At 46.6% G+C, this 11243-nt stretch overlaps 1 long non-coding RNA gene and 1 pseudogene across 1 annotated transcript in view; both read left to right on the top strand.

Moving 5' to 3' along the window:
• The first annotated feature begins 3508 nt into the window (after positions 1-3508).
• LOC149357243 (uncharacterized) overlaps positions 3509-11243 on the top strand; it is a 42264-nt pseudogene continuing 34529 nt past the window's right edge.
• LOC149357242 (uncharacterized) overlaps positions 6173-11243 on the top strand; it is a 55737-nt gene continuing 50666 nt past the window's right edge. The window contains exon 1 of the long non-coding RNA XR_016289892.1: positions 6173-6318. This is a non-coding gene — a long non-coding RNA (uncharacterized LOC149357242). The remainder of the gene's footprint in view (positions 6319-11243) is intronic.

Genomic DNA, 11243 nt, shown 5'->3' with positions numbered 1-11243 from the left:
ATGATTAAACATAAACTGCCAGAAATATTGAATATTTGTTATAGACACACCGTACATCCCGAAAACGCATCAAAGCAGGACCTAAGATTTTTTTTTTTCGTGCTCAAATGTGTTTACTTGAAGATCATTTCTACCTTCATCCTACTGTGCCTGAATTGATTTTTTTTTCTCCTTTCTTGGATCTTGTGCTCTTTTTGTTGTGGCTTGAAGTCTGCTATTTTCCACGCGTAAATATGCATTTGTAGTTTTGTGTATGTCTAGAGTTTTGTGTATGTCTTTGAAATGTTTATCTGTTGTCCGCTGATTTCTGCCTTGATGGAAGCAATCATGTATTTGATATGGGGGGGGGGCGGGAACCAGTCAAGCTTTCCAGCTTTTTTTCCCTAACCTCCCCCATCATGTTGATGGAAATAAAGGCTATTATTAAATATCTCGTAAATTTCCAGCTGGATGTCTGCAAAACGTACTATATACCTCGGTCTGGATTCTAATTTTGGTGTTGCAGGTACGTAGATTTTTGATAAACAGTACTAAAATATGTCTGGTTTTCTGGGGTAGGTAACAAAAGCGGCATTGAAGCAATCAACACACGCTTGAGCAGTCGTGGCGAACTTCTCGAACGTCCTTTTTTTTTATTCAGTTATGCCATGGTTCCAGCAATCGTACGAGGCTATGCTCACCGGCCGCCAGGTCGATCGCGACCACAGCTTCGTACGAAAGCTGCAACCTCGACCGCCCGCCAGAAGCTGCCAACACAGCATATCCTTCAACCACCAGTTGTGCACAACGTAGTTCATCAATTTGTGCAAGATTGTGACATATTTACTTGAGAAGGATCGCGCAGAAGCAAAGGACATATTAAGAGATTGCGTGTGTGTAGACCTTTTAGTAACATCTAAATATAAACGCTATATATCGCCGCTGAAGCCGTTGCACAGATTTAGAACTTGATATTGGTTTTGAGCACGGTGTAAGAATACATTTAGGTGTTGACACTGCGCTCGGCGGCGCGACCAGGACTTGTTCGCCGCTCCCTGCGCTTCTCTCGAACGCTGACAGATGGCGCTACGCACCCGGGGCCCCTAGTCGCCGAGCTTCGGCAGCCGTAATGCAGATGCCACGGGATCTTTCGGTGCCGCTGCGTGTACGCGTGCTTTGTGAAGTGCGGCAAGACAACGAAGGATTGAAACTGCTGTCGACACCAAATAATTTTGGGCTACTTCGTGTTTTTCTTGCTGAGACTGCATGAATGGGCGGAACAGCAGCGAGGACGCAGCCCTGTGCTGCTTCCGAGCTCGTTATCGAAATGCGTTCATAGCAAATTTTTTTTTCGTTCATCCGCACGACTGCTGTGAGCATAGTTAACTACACTGCCTCTTAAATATAAAAGGTCGGACTCAACGCGCCCACATTTGGCCTGAAGAGCCTACGCGTACATTCAAACATTGCTTGAGCAGTGTATTGCGCCAATGCTGCGAGATGACCGCCGTGTTGAGAACATGGTTAACTTCGGCCACCTGGAGTTCTTTAATTTGCACAGAAACCTCAAGGACGTTTCCGCATTTCGCCTGCATCAGAAATACTTACTCCGCAGCCACGAATAGAACCCGCGCTCTTGTGCTGTATTGCAGAACGCCACTGCCGCTATACACGCGAACGCCGGGACCAAAACAAAAATCCAAGTGTGCATTTGCGGCTTTTTAATAGCAAGTGCAGTCCACAATTAGGTACGCGAAACGCAAATAGTTACTGGAAATGCCACTGGCGTTGTTTCTGCCAATCTTATCCCTCAGGTCGGCACCGACGATGCTGAGTGGTTGTCTCTAGCACTAGGCCCGAGAACGTAGGTGTAATGCCGGCTGCGGTGGCCGCGAAACAACGCAAAATGTGCCCGTGTGCTGTGTGATGTGAAGAATCCCATGTGGTCTAAGTTTGGAGCCCTCCATTGCGGCATCTATTAATGCCCATATGCCCCTTCGGGACATTAACAGCACAATTTGTTTTTTTTTTTTGCTCAAATGCGGCCTGAATAGCCATTCTGTTGAACAAACAAATCAAACTCAGGAAAGGTGCCTGGTCGCGTTTCTTCGCCAAAGCCACTTCCGTGAAGACTACAGCCTCCACACCAAAGCTATCAACAACTTGTGTTGCCCACGAGGTTCCTGGAAGTTGAATGCTGGATACATAACTCGAGAGACATGAAAATGTGAGCGGTTCCTTTTCATCTTGGCCGCTGACAGACACTCCCTCGTGACTTTCCTCGACTAATCCGAGGCTGCTGCATGCTGCCAATGGTGCTTCAGTCTGGACGTGACACAATCCATCTGGACCACCCTGATGTGGACTCGTGCGGTTGTCCTGACGAAAAATGAGAGAAATTATATCAGTGGAAATGGATTTAAGGTATTGTTATAAAACATATGCTACTATCAAAAGCAGCCAAACCCAAAAAGCTACAGGCAAAAGTTTCGCGGACTGCTTCAAAAGCTAAGGGCTTAATCATGCTGTATGTTAACAACAGCTAAATTATTTAATGTCCTGGGCTGGGCAGTTACTATTAACCTGTATTGCAAGCAACTGTATCTCGTTATCCAGGGGCACCTATAGGTATCTATGGCATGCCGGGAGGACCGATACGGTTAGCAGAAAGTTATGTACAGGGAACACTAAGCACCTAGAATATTAAGTACCCGGAGCAGTGCAGAAGAGAACAAACCTTAACGTCATGAACGCCAAGGAAGACGGAGGTGGCACTTGAGGAGGTGCCTCCAAGTTCCATGGTGGGAGAAGGGCACGTTGCTTGATCACTCCACTCACATGTCTGCAGTTTCTTCTGAGGGCTCGATGATGGATCGGTGCCTTTTTGTTTTTCACAGACCGTCCCAACGGGCAGTGCGACAGCGGCGCGAGCGGGCCGCTTGCTTGACTGATCGCCACACGTGGCCGTAGACTGTCGTTTTCTAGGAGGCTTTCTTGACCTTGTCGGTTTTGTCAGATATTTCGGACACACCCGGGAAAAATACTGGGCACAGCATTCACCGACAGCACCGGGATCTTCTTCGGTACATTTAAAAGTACCTTGCCATTGAACTCGGCATAGTACGATTTTGATATCATATGCTCGGGAAAGTGCTTCGCGCAGACGTGGTCGCTCGCTTGCAATATCCTATCTGCTCTGGGAACTGCCCGGCGCCAAAGTTCTAAGCGAGCAGGCTCCGACGGAGCTTTAAAAAGTGAAACTTGATCCGGACAACTCCGGTAGCCCGAACTGCAGTTGGGTACGAAGCACTTCTTACCCATAATTGCGTCTAGCAGACTTCTGGACCCGGCTGAAGTTGACAGGTGTGTCACAGCAACAAACAACAGATCACAGACACAATGCACATAGGCCGCGACGACCGTCCATGGCGTCGGCCCGCGCCACCACGTGCGTTTCCTCAACTGTCAATCCGGCTTGTGCCAAACCGCGACACAAAAAGCTAGTTCTAGCAAAATTTGCTCGTCCACGATGGAAGCTGACGACGTGGAAGCTGAGATCGTGGTGTTCACAGCTTGTGATGCACTCTCTCATCCCAAAACATCGACCAACGCAGCCTAAAAGGGCACCTAAAGCAGGGCACGCCGGAGAAGGGAATATACGGCTCTGGGCACGCCGCTTGCCGCACCGAAAGCGAAGGATGGATGGATGGATGGATGGATGGATGGATGGATGGATGGATGGATAGGAGCGCCCCCTTTGAAACGGGGTGGTGGCAATTGCCACCATGCTCAGCTTTTCTTTATTTATTATTTTTTTTTGTTTACTGTGTTGGCAATTCTCATTAAGATTCTCCATCAACTTTGCCTACGGTTTCCTACTATTCTAACCTTATGCCACATCTCTGCTTTTCAGCCACCAATCCTCCAATCGCTTTTTGCTGACTTCCACTGCAGATTTATTTACATGACCATTGTTATCTTTAAACCCTAGGGCCTCAGAAAGAGTGACTGTGCCTGCATCGACATCCGGATGGATACCATCACATTTGATTATGAGGTGTTCAATTGTTTCCACAGATCTACCACACACTGCACATGTGTCATCTTCTTCGTTAAATTTCTTTTTGTAGCTGCGCGTTCTAAGACACCCTGATCTAGCTTCAAAGAGTAGGGCACTGCCTCTTGAGTTATCATAGAAAAATTCTTTCCTGATCTGCCTTTTCCAGAATCGATATAGTTCTACACTATGTTTCTTTTCCATTGAATTCATCCAATTTTTAACTTCCGCGTTTTTAACCTGTCGTTTAATGCTCTTTCTTTCTCCGTCCTCATGACCGGCATACTTACTGGTTAGTTTTCTAGTTCTTTTCCGCCACTGTGAGTCAACGTTCTTTCTGTATAAATATTTAAATACCTTAGCTGCCCATCTGTTATCGTCCAATTTCCTCAGGCGTTCTTCATATAGTATTTTACTCTTAGCTTCCCGTGCCTCGAACGATGCCCAGCCCATATCCCCTTGTACTGCCTCGTTTGTGGTTTTGCCGTGGGCACCTAGTGCTAATCTTCTCTGGGCCTCTGCTCCGCAGCGCCCCCGCGCCGCTGCGGTCGGCGCATGTACTAGAGGGCGAACACAATCTGTGCGCGCTCTCCGCCGCGGCGGGCGGCCAGTGTCAACACCTAAATATAGACGCTTTACAGCGGCGTATCATGGGGGCTGCCATCTTTGATCACGTGATCACGTCGCCATTACTCGCCTCCTGACCGCTCGGCGCGCGCCTCGTCGCGACGGCTGCAGCGTCCGATTTTTCGTTTCCGACAGGCAGTGTTTCGGCTGATACGGTTGTAAAGGAGTGGGAAGACGACACTGTGGTTGGTCCGAAGCTTCGAAGGACATGTGAAAACCCTAATTTGATCACTTCAGGCATGAAAACGTGATCGGGCTTCATGTCGCGAAGAGCGGCTGAGCTCTCGCCTGTTCGAGGCAACGGGTGGATCGCCTGAATGCCGCTGAAGGCTTTGCTTAATATTTTTTTATTGTTATTATCTAAAACAGCAAGGTTTAATGACCCTGCGGCTGCGCAGGTCGTTGTCGTATTGTCTACATGCATGCGGCGACTGCTCTAAAACGCTCACATGCACATCCTACTCATTTGTTTACAACCTGTTAAAGGTGCTTAGGAAGCCTAAAATATTTTGTTGGTTTGCTAAACAAAGGAAGGCGACAAAAATAACCAAACAAATGTTACCCGATCATGTATGCAGTACCATGCATCAAGCAGCCTTCAAAGCTTGCATGCAATCGTTTCCAAGGATTCCGCGATATAATTGTTATAACGCGCGCATGGCAGAGCGTTCACTACAAGAAGTTTACAATTATATCAGCCTCACATAGTATAAAATTGTGGTACGCTCCGTGCTCGGTATGCGGACATGAAAATGCTCGAGGTCTCGTTGGTTGTAAGTAATCAGCCGGAGTCACTTCTAGTGACTGTCTCGCATGGATCGCGAGGAAGTGACAACCGCAGAGCACAGCAGCCGTAACACAAATGCTTTATTCCGATTGCGGTCCACGAAAACCGCGCTACTTGGAGCGAAGTTCAACAGTAGCGCTCGCACGGCTATGCACTGCACAATATGCAGAAGCGGTATAGGAGCGTAAGTCGTTTTTTTTTTTTGTGACGTTTCGGTGGCGGGACAGCTTGTTCATGCGGCTATGTTGTGCACTTACCCTCGGAGATTTTCCAAGGTCGAGACATTTCCTTCTATACTCGCTGTCTAGCGCTTGCGAACATTTGTGTTGCGTTCGCCCGTTCGGAAAGGGTGGATGTCCAACGGGCGCGGTCAGGGGCAGTACGTCCTTGCGCAGTTCGGTTCCGTAAAGCTCGCAAACGATCGCATCCCGCCCCTTTACCTGTTTGTCGCAGTTCTTGCAATCCACAACAGAGCATGTATTTTCTCTTTCTACATTTCCACTGCTGCGTCGAGGCATACACGCCGGCGACTTACGAGGCAAGTAATGACGCCGTGTTCCGAGCGTACCTGTGGCGCCATCTAATCTCAAACGGAAGAACTGCGCCCTGTAAACGGTCTATATTCTTACACCGTGGTTTTGAGATAGGAAATAGCGCAGGAACGGTGGCGGTGCCTGGGAGTGGCGCCAAATGATGGCTTACCTTGCTCACACTCCTAGGCCAGCTCGAGACGAGCTGAAACAAGCCAATCCAAAAATCCAAAATGGCTGTACACGTTCTGGCGGGGCGGCTGGTTGCGGTCAGTTCCTTGTGCTCCCGAGTTCCCGGTCCGGCGGCCGCTAGCTCCATTCAAGCTTCGTACATACTGGTAACTACCTGCTCCCGCGCTGCTTTCCCGCATGACTTTCTGAGTACTTACGGAATGTGCTTATTCACTCCTGTATTTCGACGAGTCTGTTGAGGTATAGAGGCTATAGATAGTTGAGGTAGCATGGTGCATAGTGGTCAGCGGTGCGACTGATTAGCAGCCGCTTACGGCGCTCACTCGAGAAGCAGAAGCGTAAATAATTTTGTGCAAATTGCTGTTCATTAAAGAAAACATCAGTATTGACAATGGATCGACAAAAATGATAAATCTAAGTGTCAGTTGTATGGCAGTATCAGTGACAGCCACCCTAAAAAAAATCAAGATTAAAAAATGCAGCGTGCTGCATAAAGGTGCAGTACTGTCAAGGGAAGTGTGGTGTACATAAGCAAATGCTATATCAATAACTATGTGTATATACTGTATTGTGTGTTTTTATCGTGAAGACTTTCAAAAATTTTCCCGCCTCAACCGCTAGCTCGCTTGCAATGAAACTGCACACAGAGCTTGCGCAATATGGTAACTTTTAACAAAACTTCGTGCTGGGCTAGTTGGTGGGACATAGTTAAAACTTCGTTCAGCGCAAAAGACGAACACAAAGAAAGGAAACGACAAACCCGGAGTGCTACTAACAACTGATTTATTGATATATGCAAGAAACACATTTATATCTTCACACGCATGCGCACAATCCGGCGGCTCCGGGCTACTTTAACAGTTTCAGATGGCTAACACTTATCTAAGCTCACATTATGTCACTGAAGAAAGCGCGGGAACCAGATAAGGTAGATAACTCTGAAAATGACAATGACAAAAGGAAAATAAATGGATGGGATATGACCGAAACATTTCGAGAATCGACAGACGAAAAAGAAACGGGCCAGGATGTTACATGACATTATATGACGTCGTCCAGAACATACGCTCAGCCGAGTACAAACTTCTGGAAGGGTCGCTGATGCACTGGCTAGACTTTTTATGAATATGAAAGGCCTCCAAAATAACTCTTGATTTTGTGCTTTTACTTCTGCCTAAAAGCCGCCGCGGTGGCTGAGTGGTTATGGTGCTCGGCTGCTGGCCCGAAAGACGCGGGTTCGATCCCGGCCGCGGCGGCTAGAATTTCTTTGGAGGAGAAATTCTAGAGGCCCGTGTACTGTGCGATGTCAGTGCACGTTAAAGAACCCCAGGTGGTCGAAATTTCCGCAGCCCTTCACTACGGCGTCTCTCATAGCCTTAGTCGCTTTGGGACGTTAAACCCCATAAACCAAACCAAACCAAACCAACTTCTGCCTAAAACTTTGATTCTTTGAACCGTGGCGCGCAGCTGCACCCCATTACCTGCGAAACTAGATTCGCAAGCTTATCTTGATTTATCAAATTTTGAGCATGCTCCCTTAAACGGTCATTGATGCAACGCCCTGTCTGCCCAATATAGCACTTTCCACAGGACAGGAGGATCTTGTAAACAACTCCTAAAGCACATTTGACGAAGGCTTCTTCATGTTGCTTTTTGCAACCGCGCTCACCATCACCGCAGATGCGGGGGCACAGCTTCGCCAACTTATTTGGCGTGGAGAATACAAGAGGCACTTAGTGCCTGCTGGCCACTTTTTTGAGATTATGTGACACCTTATGAATATAAGGCATCACCTCAGGTTTGGGCTTTGCGCGTTCAGTTGCAGCCACGTTTCGTCGAGGGCAAAACTTCTTCAGGAGGGTTTCGGCTACTGCCGTAAGGACCGAGCAAGGGAAGCCTGCGGCCAAAAGCCTGCGCACCTGATGGTCGAAACTGCCGTGCATCTCGTGTGGACACGATTTCCGAAGCGTGGATTCAAGGCAGAGCATTGCTACTCCTCTCTTAATGGTCTTAGAGTGAGACGAATCATATGGCAAGAGTTCCTTCTTCGCGCGTGGGAAATACGCCCAACAGGTGTGTCCCGCACCAAACCTCAACCTCAGGTCTAAAAAGCGTATCTCACCGTTCTGGGGAAGTTCATGTATAAAGGTCAGGCCTTTACCGTGCTTGTTAAAAGCTCTTAAGACATCACCAATGGAATCCTCAATGGTTGAGTTAAGAGGGGCTTTAAAAAGATTAAAAATCATCGACATATCTAAAAACCTTTAAAATCGGGCCTCCGATAAAAGCGTGCTGAAAAAGGCGATCAACATAAGCTAAAAAAATATCACATAAAATAGGAGCCACACAGGACCCTATGCAAATTTCGTTGCGCAGCAGAAACGGCTGTTTGTCAAAAAGGATAAAAGTGGTTTGGTTTTGTTTATGGGGTTTAACGTCCCCCCAAAAAAGGATAAAAGTAACACTCAAATAAAATTCTAAAAGCTTTAAAAAATCGTCAAGAGACCCACCTGCTGAGGACCGAAAAGAAAGTTCCCCGGACTATTCAATAGATTCCTTCACGGCGGCCAGCAGTTCCCAGTCAAAAAAAAAATGTAACCAATTGGAAATTTCCAATTGGAACCAACTGTAGCCATTTGGACTTCCCAATTGTGTTTTTAGCCCTCCACCAATTGCAGCCAGTAGGTGAGACCCATTACACACAATGAGTCCAGTGGGACATACCAACTGGATTCAATGGGTCTGACCCACTGCATAAGTTGGGTCCAGTGGGACACACCAATTGGACCCAATGGGTCGGACCCACAGTATACAATGGGTCCAGTGGGACATACCAATTGCACCCAATGGGTCAGACCCACAGTGTACAATGGGTCTAGTGGGACACATCAGCTGGATTTAGTGGGTCGAACCCACAGTATGCAGTGGTAAGTGGGGCACACAGTTGGACCCAATAGGGTAGACATGAGTGCAATTGGACTGAATTAGCTTCAGTGAGAGAATTTAACTGGTGAGACACTGTGATCAATAGGTCTGACCGATTCAGTTTAACTGGTCTGTCCTACTAACCAATGTGTGTCCAGTGAGCCTGACTAGCAGAATACAGTAGGTTCTAGAATGGAGGGTGTACTGTTTACATTTGCATTCAATATAAACACAAGAAAACAGTCGGAAACAATCTATTCATGGCAGCATACAAATATACAAAAGCAGTGGGGGTGGAGTGGGTTAGGGAACAAACGCGAGTTAATGACATCCTAGTTGAAATCAAGAGGAAGTAATGGGATTGGGCAGGGCATGTATGCGAAGGCAAGATAACCGGTGGTCCTTAAGGGTAACAGAGTGGATTCCAAGAGAAGGCAAACATAGCAGGGTGCGGCAGAAAGTTAGGTGGGCGGATGAGATTAAGAAGTTTGCGGAGTTACGGTGGCTACAATTGGCAAAAGACAGGGTTAATTGAAGAGACATGGGAGATGCCTCTGCCAAGCAGTGGGCGTAGTCAGGCTGCTGCTGATGATGAGTGCGAAGCAATCTTCATGGCAGAAAAAAAAGCCGTGGTGCCTTCACTGCTCTCCTCTATGTTCCTGCCTGCAAAATGAAACCAAAACAAGATTACGGTAAGAAAAAGCAAAAAATTAATTAAAGCACCAGTTTCACTTGGCACAAAAGCGAGACCACCAAACCTGACCAATACTCATAATAGAAAATTACAGACTTAATTATAAGCCTTCTACTTCACTTACAGTCACCCTCCAGGTGGGCAGACTGTTGTGATAGACTCATGAAAAGCATGCTAGCACCATTAATGACAAAACTGGACGTCTAGGTACAAAGCCACGCAAAGTACAACATGAATTATACGCACTTGTTGGCCACCTTCTCAATGTTGGCAAGTTTCTCAACGACATAATGGTTCATCTGCTTCGTCCATATCTGCTTCGTAGCCAGGAAAAGCATATGTGCCGGTATTCCCTGTTTGGACAGGTGCTCCCTGTAGCATTCTGTTTCCATAAAGAGAAACTGCACATTATGAACAATACAAGCAAAAGGAGACTCAAGAGTTTGGCAATGCAAGTATGCTGCCTTGCTTCTACAGCGCTGTATGTAAACTTCCAAACTGTCATAGTAGAATGCACTGTACATTTTTGAAGAAGCAGTTTGATTGCATATTGGCCATACACTTGTGCTTATCCTTTGTACATACCTCACATTGATGAATGCACTGCACATTTTTGAAGAAGCAGTTTGATTGCATATTGGCCATACACTTGTGCTTATCCTTTGTACATAACCTCACAATGATATTTCCAACAAATACAAGCACTTATTCTATCCAATTTTTTCAACCACCTTTTCAATTGTAGGGGTGTGCGAAAAGTGGTTTTTAGATTCCAAGCGAATTCGAAGCGAATAGCAGTTTTCTTCGAATAATTTCGAAGCGAATAGTTCGAATAGTACTTCTGGCACTAAAAAAAGGCTGAATGACAGTAGGCATTTCCAAAACAATTTATTTTCTTAACACACGGTGCCATTACATACTGCACTGAGGCTTTATTTAATACCGTGCTTCAAAATTTTAAGAGAGCACCTAAAGTGAGTTAAGAACAATTTTTACCGGTTTGGTAATAAAAAGTTGTAACACATAAAAATACCGCCTGCTTTCTAATAAGGAACTACAGATAAAATACAAAAAATGACAGTATAACAGAACGGTGCCAGTAGTACGACCAATAACTGAAACCATAGGAGTAACTGCACTACACTGCAGCAAGAGCACTGAGAACAATAATGAATTCTGCAATACCGGTGACCAGTGGTCGAACGGGTCGAATGTCCAACACTGAGCTAGGCAATCACGTTCGGTGCACCGACTTGCCACTTGCGTTGCTTGCGTTTCTATAGTTTAGGATCCTCACTTCTTGGCTTGGATTGCGCCTTCTTTTCGGTTACGCCGATGGGACTGCTGCGTCCAAAGATGCTAAAATGGAACATAGGCTGACCGGACCTCCTAGCAGCACTGGCAGCATCGCACCATCGCGTATCCACAGCTCCCACAGCACCGATAGGTTGG

The sequence above is a fragment of the Amblyomma mixtum genome, chromosome 3 (assembly GCF_055824585.1).
Source record: "Amblyomma mixtum isolate Tamu chromosome 3, ASM5582458v1, whole genome shotgun sequence".
Lineage (NCBI taxonomy): Eukaryota > Metazoa > Arthropoda > Arachnida > Ixodida > Ixodidae > Amblyomma > Amblyomma mixtum.
This window is presented reverse-complemented; position numbering and strand designations above follow the sequence as displayed.